We start from the raw sequence: 9019 nt of genomic DNA, 5'->3' as shown, positions 1-9019 counted from the left end.
GGTGGCCGGAAGCTGCAGACGAAGCTCAGGTCGGTGGCAGCCACAGTGGAGTGGGCCCGGGGCGCCTCCCGGGAGCTGGGTGGAGACCTGGCCTCCTGGGACTGCCAGCTGCGGACACGGCTGAGGAATGATGCTGAGAACCGGGTGCCCCCGAGCCCTGGAGACCAAGTGCCCCTGAGCCCGGCGGACCAGCTGGGCGGGTACCTGGCGGAGCTGGCCAAGGCCGTGGATCGTGGCCTGGGCCCCCAGAGGGCAGGCCGGTTGGGAGCCCACCTCTCAGCGACCGACAGAGAGTGCTTCCAGGAGGTGCTCCTGGGCCGCCTCTCCATGCTCCTGACCCGCAGTGGAGACCGGGACAGCTGCAGGGAGCTCTACACCTGGGCCGGGAAGACCTTGTTTGGGCAGCTGCCGTGAGTCCGCCTCGGGGCCTTGGGGTCTTGGGCCAGGACACTGCCCTGGCGTGAGGATCCTCAGGCCAGGGCTGCGGTCAGTGCAGGGACCTTCAGAAGGGCCTCCTGGGGCGGGAGCAAACTCAGGGGACAGCCTGAGCTCACACGTGCATGTCTGTGGGTATGTGTGTCGGTGTGTTCCTGGTGTGCCATGGGTACGGGTGTGTGAGCCTGTCGGTGAGTGTATGGGGAGCTCACGTCACGAGCTCACACTCAGATATGACCGCGGAGACTTTAGTTCCCGTGCGTGGCCCCCAGCTGTCCTCTCCCTGAGCAGGGGTGGGGACCGGCCCGGAGTGCACCACCCTCAGCTCTGAGCCAGCCCTCCCCGCTCCGCAGCCGGGCCTGTGCCCCTCACGGCTGCTTCCAATCCAGCAGGACGACGTCAAGGCCCGCCGCCGCCAGGAAACTCCTGGACCCGCTGATGTTTGCCACCTGGATGTCCCAGGTGCAGAGCCGGCTGGTGGAGCTGACCCAGGTAACTGGCTTCCAGGAGCGTCCGCCGCCCAGCCTCCTTGTCCTGCATCTGGGGGTTGAGCAGGACCCCAAGTTCACCCCTAGGACGGATCCGGGCCCTCGACCACTGCCCCGTAGGTCTGCGTCACAGGACATGTTACAAAACGGCCCGTGGGGACTCCACGCCGGGCCCCGTCGCAGCCTTGACCAGCAGTGCAGTCTGGCTCTCCAGGCCCCAGTGAGCGACCCCAGAGACTGGGAGGCTTAGATGGGGAGTCGATTGTCCCTGGAGGGCGCAGGCAGTTAATCCATGGCAGACACCGTGAGGCTGTAGCCCAGCGGGCTCCTCTGTCCATGGAGTTTTCCGGACAAGGATACTGGAGTAGGTTGCCATTTCCTCCTCCTCTCATTCAACACGGTGAGCACTTAAAGTGTCATCACAATTTTTCTACCGCTACCATTTTTTAAAAACGTGATTCGCTGTCACAAGCGAGCACAGGACATGTGTACATTGAAACTGCGGTTTTCCTGTCACTGATACACATGCCCGGCCTTCTCCTCGGCGCGCACAGCCGTGCTGGCCTAACTCAAGGCTCTGTCCCCTTGAAGCACCCGGGTCAGAGCCTCCTGCTCTTGGAGTCTCTGCCTGAGAATCCGGGCCTTGTCGTTCTCTGCCTTCCACACTCGTCCACTGAGCTGAGCTGAGCAGAGCTGCCAGGTGTCAGTTCAGACCCCCAGGCAGGAGTAAAGGGTCCCGCTGCTGGGTCCCCACGCTGCCCCCCACTCCAGCCACCCTCCCCCGGAGACGAGTGCCAAGGGGTGGGGCGCCCTCTCCCTGCCCTACACCACCAGCCCTATAAGGTTCCTGCTGCTTTAGGGACATGGGGGCGTGGGGGCGTGAGAGGGGGCAGGGCTAAGAGTGGAGAACTGAGTGCTGAGCAGGCGTGGAGGAAAGTGTCCTCGGCCCGGGGCCCCCGGTAAGCCGGCCCCCACCTGGGCGCCCGCAGGCACGTGGTAGGTCGTGTGGAAGCACACGGCCCCTCCGACTGCAGCTCCCTGGCGGTGCTCTGGCTGGCGGTGTGGGAAGGGGCTTCCTCCTGAGCCTTTGTCCTCGCCTTGAGCCTGCCTGAGGGGTCACCCCAAGATTTTCAGCAGGGCACCAGTGGCCTGGGGATCCCCAGCCCAGACAGGTCTCCACAGGCTGTGGTAGCCTCCGAGCTGTGGCCCAGGCCTTGTCAGGCCTGGCGTCCCATGTCCTCTTGACCCCCAGTCTGTTGGTATCTGGGCACCCCGTCTGACCTGGTCACTGCAGGGACCCTGGTCCCCAACGAGGGTAGCTGTTCATCCCCCCGCCCCCGACTGAGTGGTGATGACAGAGCGGTTGTCTTCTCTGGACTTAGGGGTGGGGCGGATCCGGAAGGTGTCAGGCCTCCCGTGACGGGTTGATGGATGTGGGCTGTGGAAGAAGGGCTTTACCTGGGAAACTGGGTCCCCCAGGTGGGGGCATTTCAGGCTGCTGGTTGGTGGGGATCCCTGGGCTGGTTGAAGACTTGCCCCTCACTCCTGTCCCCAGGCTCAGCTGTAGGGGGGGCTGGACCTGGCTGTGCCCCAGCGAGAACACAGGGATGGAAGTTGCTTTTATTGTGTTCTGAGCAGAAAGAGTTGGAAAAGCAACTAGAAAATGTCCTGACCTGTGATCAGAAAGAGTGGGCCACCTCTCCCTGCCAGGCGTTCCTCAAAATCTTCCAGGTATGCCCACCATGAGGGCCCCTGGCACCTTCCTGGGTGGCCGGCCTGGAGGAGGAGGGGCCTGGAAGGACTGGGGTGCTGGGAGGGGCGGGGGTGTGGTGCGGACAGGAGGGGCTGAGTGGAGGAGGGAGAGGGGGAGGCTGTGCTGCTGGGCACTGGAGCAGGGCTGGGCGGGGAGGTGCTGGGGGGTGCGTGGTGCCTGAGGCTAGGCGAGGAGCGGAGAAGGCAGCACTCAGCCGAGGCCTGTCTCTTGGATGGTGGGGTCCCGGTGCTGGGGTGCAGGGTGTATCTTTTGGGGAGGAGCCTCTGCGGGGAACCTCTCATCTCATGAGGACCCACTCCTGGGTCTCACTTAGGACCTGGGAGATGGGTGTCTGGGGAGGGTGGGGCTTCAGTGGGGAGGGCCCTGAGGCTCCAGGAGACATTGTGCAGTCTACCTGGTGTAAAATGTTTGGTCTGTGAGCATGAGTGTGAACATGTGCGTGCATGTATATGAATGTGTGCACACGTGTGTACGTATGTATATGCGTGTGTGCCTGTATAGGAGCGTGGATGTATAAGCACGTGTGTATACATGTGTGCACATGTATATGCGTGTGTGAGCATGTGTGTGTGCATACGCGTGTCTGTAAGCATATGTGTGTGCCTCTGTATGTGTGCCTGTGTGTATATACGTAAGCACATGTTTGTATGTGTGCGTGTGCATGTGTTTGGCCGCCTTCTCAGGGGTGAGTTGGTGTTTCTGTTGATTCTTTTGACTGCTGGGGCTAGAAAGAGAGACCACAATGAGACACAGCATCCTCAATGCCTTTACGCAGAGACGCCCTGCTGAGAGCATCGGGAGGGAGTTGGGCTGGGGCATGGGCTGGGGGAGAGCTGGCAGCTCCTGCTGAGGAGGCTGGTGCAGCCTCAGGGTGTGTGTCAAATGGGAGAAACTCCGGGTGTGTGAGGCTGAGGGCAGGACCCAGTCTGGATGCGAGTGGGGAGGCCTGAGGACACAGGGGGAGCCTGGTGGGAGGGGTCTGCCCCTTGCCATCTGCAGGCTTGGAAGGGGGCAAGGTGTGGGGGCAGCTGGGAAAGGCGCAGAGTCGGGGAGTCGCATCCTCCCAGCGGTCTGTCCCTGTCCCCCGAGAGTCCATTTGCTTTGACCGACAGCTGTTGAAAGGAACCATAGATTCGGTGCAAGACATCGGGCCTCCCATTACCAGCCGGGTTCAAGCCATGGTTCTGAATACGTTCTCAGAGTTTCTGAAAAGGTAAGTGAAAAGGCAGCCCTGCCCAGGTAGGGAGGCCTGGCCTGGGTTCAGCTAATCCATGTCAGAGCGCTCACCTTGCCACCAGCCGCCAGGCCCGGGCCAGTTCACAAAATGCAGGGGGAGGGCTGGTTGGCTCCAGGTGCCCCCCGTCCTGCCCGCTCCACGTCTCGCCCTGGCTCTGGAGGCAGTCCTGTGTGACCGCGGAAACGTCCAGCCTGGAGGCCCTGGCCCGGCAGCTGTCCAGCTAGTTCTAAGGGGGCATGAGGTTTAAATTGTATTTCATTTTAATTAACTGATGTTTGAACAGCATGGGGGGCATGGGGCTCGTGGCTCTGTTGCACAGCAGGGCGAGCTTAGGAGGAACCCAGTTTCCTTTAAAATTTGTGCATCCTGGATTTTGTTACACTGCTTTTGAGGGTATTTTTGTTTGTTTCATCTTCTTTTTTGGCCAAATACGGCTTGTGGGATGTTGTTCCCCAACCAGGGATTATAATTAGAGCAGTAGAATCGCAGAATCCCAACCACCAGACCGCCAGGGAATTGCCATCGAGCTTTAAAAACTGCGATGAAGTACCATATCTCTCGGTTACTGGATTTCAGGGCGCTCCTTTAAACCTTGCGGCTGAGCTGAGAGCCTCACTCCCTGCTCTGGTTTTCCCAGCAGGACTTGCTATCAGTCTCCTCGGTCCACACCCAGCTCTGCCCTGGCCCTGGATTTGGGGGGTCTCCCTCTCTCCCAGGGGGCTCAGGGGAGGGCAGCTGTAGCCAGGGTTGCCCAGACTTAGTCAGAAGGAAGTTTGGGGCACAGCGCTGTGTACCAGAGCATCACGGGCCCCCTTTTCCGGGATTTCCAGTGTGGCTGTGTTCACCTTCAAAGGGTCTCTGAAGGGCCTGGCGCCAGGCAGGTTACTCATGAGAGGCCAGAGATGTGAATTTTTAGATGAAATCAGCCAGGTTTTAAATGTTTAACCAACCACCACAGGGTGACTAGTTTGAGATCGTGATTGATTTGTGTTCTAGGAATTTAAAGGCGCCCCTTCTTTCCTGCCTTTGAGGAGCAGGGGTATACCTGCCTCTCCTGACTCCTCTCTCCCCACTCTGCTGGGGGGGGTTGCAATGGCCCAGGCAGGGTGTGGGGTGCCCCCTCCCCTCCCTGTGGGCACTCCAGACACTCCCAGAGGCCTTGTTTCCTCCCTCTTCCTTGACCTGAGTGCGCGTTAGCTGTGATTCCAGACCACAGGAGAAACCCAGTGCCGTCCGGTTCTAGAAGCGTTTACCGCACAGGGCCGGGGACAGCATTACAGGAACAGATTCTTGGGAAGCGTCCGCTCCAGCGCCTGGCACAGAGCCAGCCCCAGTGGTCCACATGTTGACCACGACCACCCACACCTGCTGTTTCATGGAAGAAGCAGCAGTTAGGCTGAGAAGAGGGACAGCCCGCACTGCTGGGTGGGGCTGACTCACCGGGCGGCGCCTGCATCTCCGCCTTCACACGCAGGTACCGGGCTGAGGGTGCCGCCCACTTCCTCCAGCAGCAGGCCGGGGCCGGACCCTCCCCCCAGCTGCACGCGCTGCAGAACTGCTGCGTCCTCAGGTGGGTCCCGGTGTGACCCGGGCGCGGGCGGGGTGGGCAGCCTCCGACCCGGTGGGCCGCTCTGTATGGACGGCAGACTGAGTGCCTGTGTGAGAAGCGGGGGATGACACCGCCCCCCGCCCCGCCCCGCCCCAACCTGGATACACAGTTGCGGGATTTCATACAGGAAACGCCAGATGCCAGGAACACTGGCTGCGCTGGAAGGAGTTTTTCTCTTGTACCTTTTGCATTTCATGCTACGGAAATGTAACACTTATTCCGTAAATAAAAAAGAGTGGGGATGAAGTAGACAACCAGGCGCAGAAGTGAGTCTGTCTGCCCGAGGGCACATAGAGGGTCAGCGGCGAGGGGGTGCGCACGGCTCAGGGCTGCAGCTGGGCCCGCAGGGCTCCCGGCCAGGCCCCACAGGCCCTTTGGGTTTCCTCTAACAGGAAAGTGTGGCAGGATCTGGGCCAGGCCCACACTCCCTGGCGGACTTGGTGCTGAGCACCATCAGCGCCATCGAGGACCAGAGCCAGGACGACCTTGTGTCCGGGGTCAGAAGCCTGTGCCAGGTGACGTACCCCCAACTCCAGCCCTTGCAGGGGCCTCTGCTGCTCCCAGTGGTGTGGCCAGAGGGTGCCTCTGTCTCCCGGGCTCTCTCCAGCCCAGGGCAATGACGGGGATACAGCAAAGCCCAGGCACAGCTAGCTTTGAGTTGCCTGCGTCCAGCCTCCGCCCTGCCCGGGCCTTGGTCTGAAGTGGGAGAAGGACGGCTCAGCTTCCTGTCGGCCAGAGAGGGGCCCCACCCAGCTGATGGGGCTGGGGCTGGCCTTGCCTCCACTCAGGAGGCTCGGCTCCACCCTCACAGAGGGCACCTGCCTGGGCAGTGTCCACGTTTGCAGTCTCCTGTCCACGGGCAGACCCGCTCTTGGCTCTGTCTACCTGTGGAGCCACCTGTCCTGCCAGGCCAGCGGAGGCCTGACGCCCTGCCCCCTGCCCCATCCCACTCTGCCCCACGTGCCTCCCAGGCAGGTGAAGCCCCCTCTACGGTGTTCCCAGGGTCTCCGTGCCTCCCCCTAAGCACTGGCTGCCTCCAGGGTAGGGCCTTGCCCAGAGCCCAGGGGTCCCAGGAGATGCCAAGGGCCGGGCCCAGGAGCTGAAGCCTTGAGAGGGCATGGCGGCCTCCCAGATGTGGAAACCACGGGGTCCAGGGCCTTCTGAGGCGGTTGCCATTGGATTTTCCAGAGATATGAGCACCTGGCTCAGCGAGACACAGAAAGATCCAGAGCTGGAGTGACCCCGACAGGTCACCTCCCAGGGTGCCAAGGCTGACGAGAACACTGCCAGGGCCTCGCCCCGAGCTGTGGCAGACCTTGCTAATCAAGCCCCACGTTCTGCTGCTCTGGGGGCAGATGGAGCCCCACTGTCTGGTCAGAGCTCCTGGCAGTCCCAGCCAATTGGCGGGACTTGGCTCTGAGTTTTACAGACGATGCTGAAGAGGCTGCATTGTGCAGATGGGGTGTTGGAGGTACCCCGGCTGCACATCTGGTCTGGTGTTCCCCTGAGACATGAGTGGCCAGGGCTGCCCGCAGGGTGGGTCTAGCTGTGACCCCTGCCACAGGTCTCTGGAGCTGAGACTAGGGGGGGAGGCCTCCCTGAGACCTCGTGCCATGCTGTGGTTTGCTGGGGACCCAGAAGAGAGTGAGGGGCTCCAGGAAGACTCGGGAGGGCTCTGGGGAGGATGCGGCATCAAGGGTTGCAGATGGACTCTGGGAGGCTTCCAGGAGTCGGCAGGAGAAGGTGGACCGAGCTTGGGGGCAGACAGTGGGCGAGCCTCTGGCTCCTGGGATGCGGGCCCTTCTGGTCCAGGGCTGTGCCCCTAGCGGGGAGCAGGGCTGGGGAGGTGGGGCCTGCAGGGCTGGAAGAGAGAAAGGGCAAGGACAGGAGACAGGCTGGGCTCAGGCCTCAGTGACCGTGACACTCCTGTGCTCAGAGCCTACTGCGGCATCACTTCGGGAGGGAAGACAAGGAGCTGGCTCACGCTCTGCGATCCCTCCGGCGGGGCCTGGAGCGCTATGCCGGTCTGCTTCCTCCTCCCACGAACAAGGTAGGAAGGAGCAGAAGGGGGCTCCCGGGGTCAGCTCTGTGTGGCTGCTGGCGTCCCCCCTCCCCCGGGCTGTGGGCACCGTCCTGCCAACAGGGCGGCCCAGGGCCAGAGGCAGGCAGGGCTGCATGGCCCTGGTCGTCAGTCCAGCTCTTGATCTCCCGGGGAGGTGAGGGGCCAGCTGGCGGTCACCCCGGGAAGGAGTGGCTTTGTTGTGGAAGCCCAGTGGTCAGGGGTTAGGCCTGCAGAGTTGGGGGCCAGGCCCCACAGACCCAGCTAGAGGGGCTTTGTGGACCACTCTGCTGCCCCCACCCCTAGGCTGAGCCCCTGAGGCCACGAGACCTTGTCCTGGGACAGCTTCTCTCCGGCCTTCTGCATTCTCTTTCTTTTGTGGGGGCAGAGCCTTGTGCAAAGTCTGTACAAAGCGGTATTCACTGAGTACCTCCAGGCCTTGGTCACCCATCTCAAGAGGCTGAAGCCCCGGAAGTGGGAAGACCACCGGGGTCAGGTGGAAACGGACGTCCGGGAGCTGCGTGAGGCTTTCGGGAGGCAGGAGGTGAGCCCGGGACCCTCGGGGGCTTCCGAGGGGCCGCCTTCCCCTTCCCGGTGAGTCTCTCTTCTCCCCTGACCGGCCTGGAGCCGGCCGTCCCTCCTGCCCCGCCGGGCCTGTCTGTGCCAGGCCGGTCTCTCAGGGCGGCCCTGGGAGCCCTGGACAGAGGGGAGGCAGGACCTGGGGGGGAAGCCTGGGGGGCCTAGGAGGTGACACGGGCATGTAGGACCCTGCTCTCCCCAGCAGGGCCGGCCCGGGGCCTGTGCGGTGACCCCGGGTTAGGCCTGCCCTGGGTGAGGCTGGGAGCTCCTCTCCGCAGGGCCTCGGTGATGGAGCCCCTGGCCTGGAGGCCTTCGTGGAGGTCTTCCAGCTCAGCGGGGAGCAGGGCAGCGCGTTTCTGGATGAATGGCTGGCCTCCTTCAGGGACAGGTTCCCAGACTATGTGAGGTGAGAGACAGAAGGGGGGCAAGTAGAGGGGGGGAGCCTGCAGGGGGCTCAGCCCGGGCCTGGGCGGAGGCGGGACTGAGCTAAGGGTGCCGGCATGTGAAGGGTGAGTAGGAAGGGCATGAAGGGCATGAAGGGTGTGAAGGGTGAGTTGCTGGCAGAGACTGGAGCCTTGTGCCAAAGCGCACATCTCAGCGCCTCCTGTCCTCAGGAGGGAATCCAAGGCCAGAGAAGGGCAAGGACTTGCCCAGGGTCCCCCGCAGGCCGGTGCAGGCCCCTCCCTGGTCTCTCCGCCTCCTGACGCTGAGATCCACCCAGCTGGACCCTCGGAGTGGCCCGGTCCAGATCCCTTCCTGGTGTCCAGGGCTCCCCGGTAGGCTGTCTAAGCGTCCTGGGGTCGTGGTTGGTGGTGGCCGGGGTTTGGGGACTTGGGGA

The 9019-nt window shown here is 62.7% G+C and overlaps 1 long non-coding RNA gene across 1 annotated transcript; it reads left to right on the top strand.

Moving 5' to 3' along the window:
- Window positions 1–832: 832 nt before the first annotated feature.
- LOC106701253 (uncharacterized) lies at window positions 833–3913 on the top strand. Its single transcript, XR_011461684.1, has 3 exons — window positions 833–927; window positions 2562–2654; window positions 3810–3913. It is a non-coding gene; the product is annotated as an uncharacterized lncRNA (long non-coding RNA).
- Window positions 3914–9019: the final 5106 nt, after the last annotated feature.

This window comes from Bos mutus, chromosome 21 (assembly GCF_027580195.1).
Source record: "Bos mutus isolate GX-2022 chromosome 21, NWIPB_WYAK_1.1, whole genome shotgun sequence".
In the NCBI taxonomy this organism is placed as follows: domain Eukaryota; kingdom Metazoa; phylum Chordata; class Mammalia; order Artiodactyla; family Bovidae; genus Bos; species Bos mutus.
The sequence above is the reverse complement of the archived record's forward strand: the minus strand, read 5'-3'. Positions and strand labels throughout refer to the sequence as shown.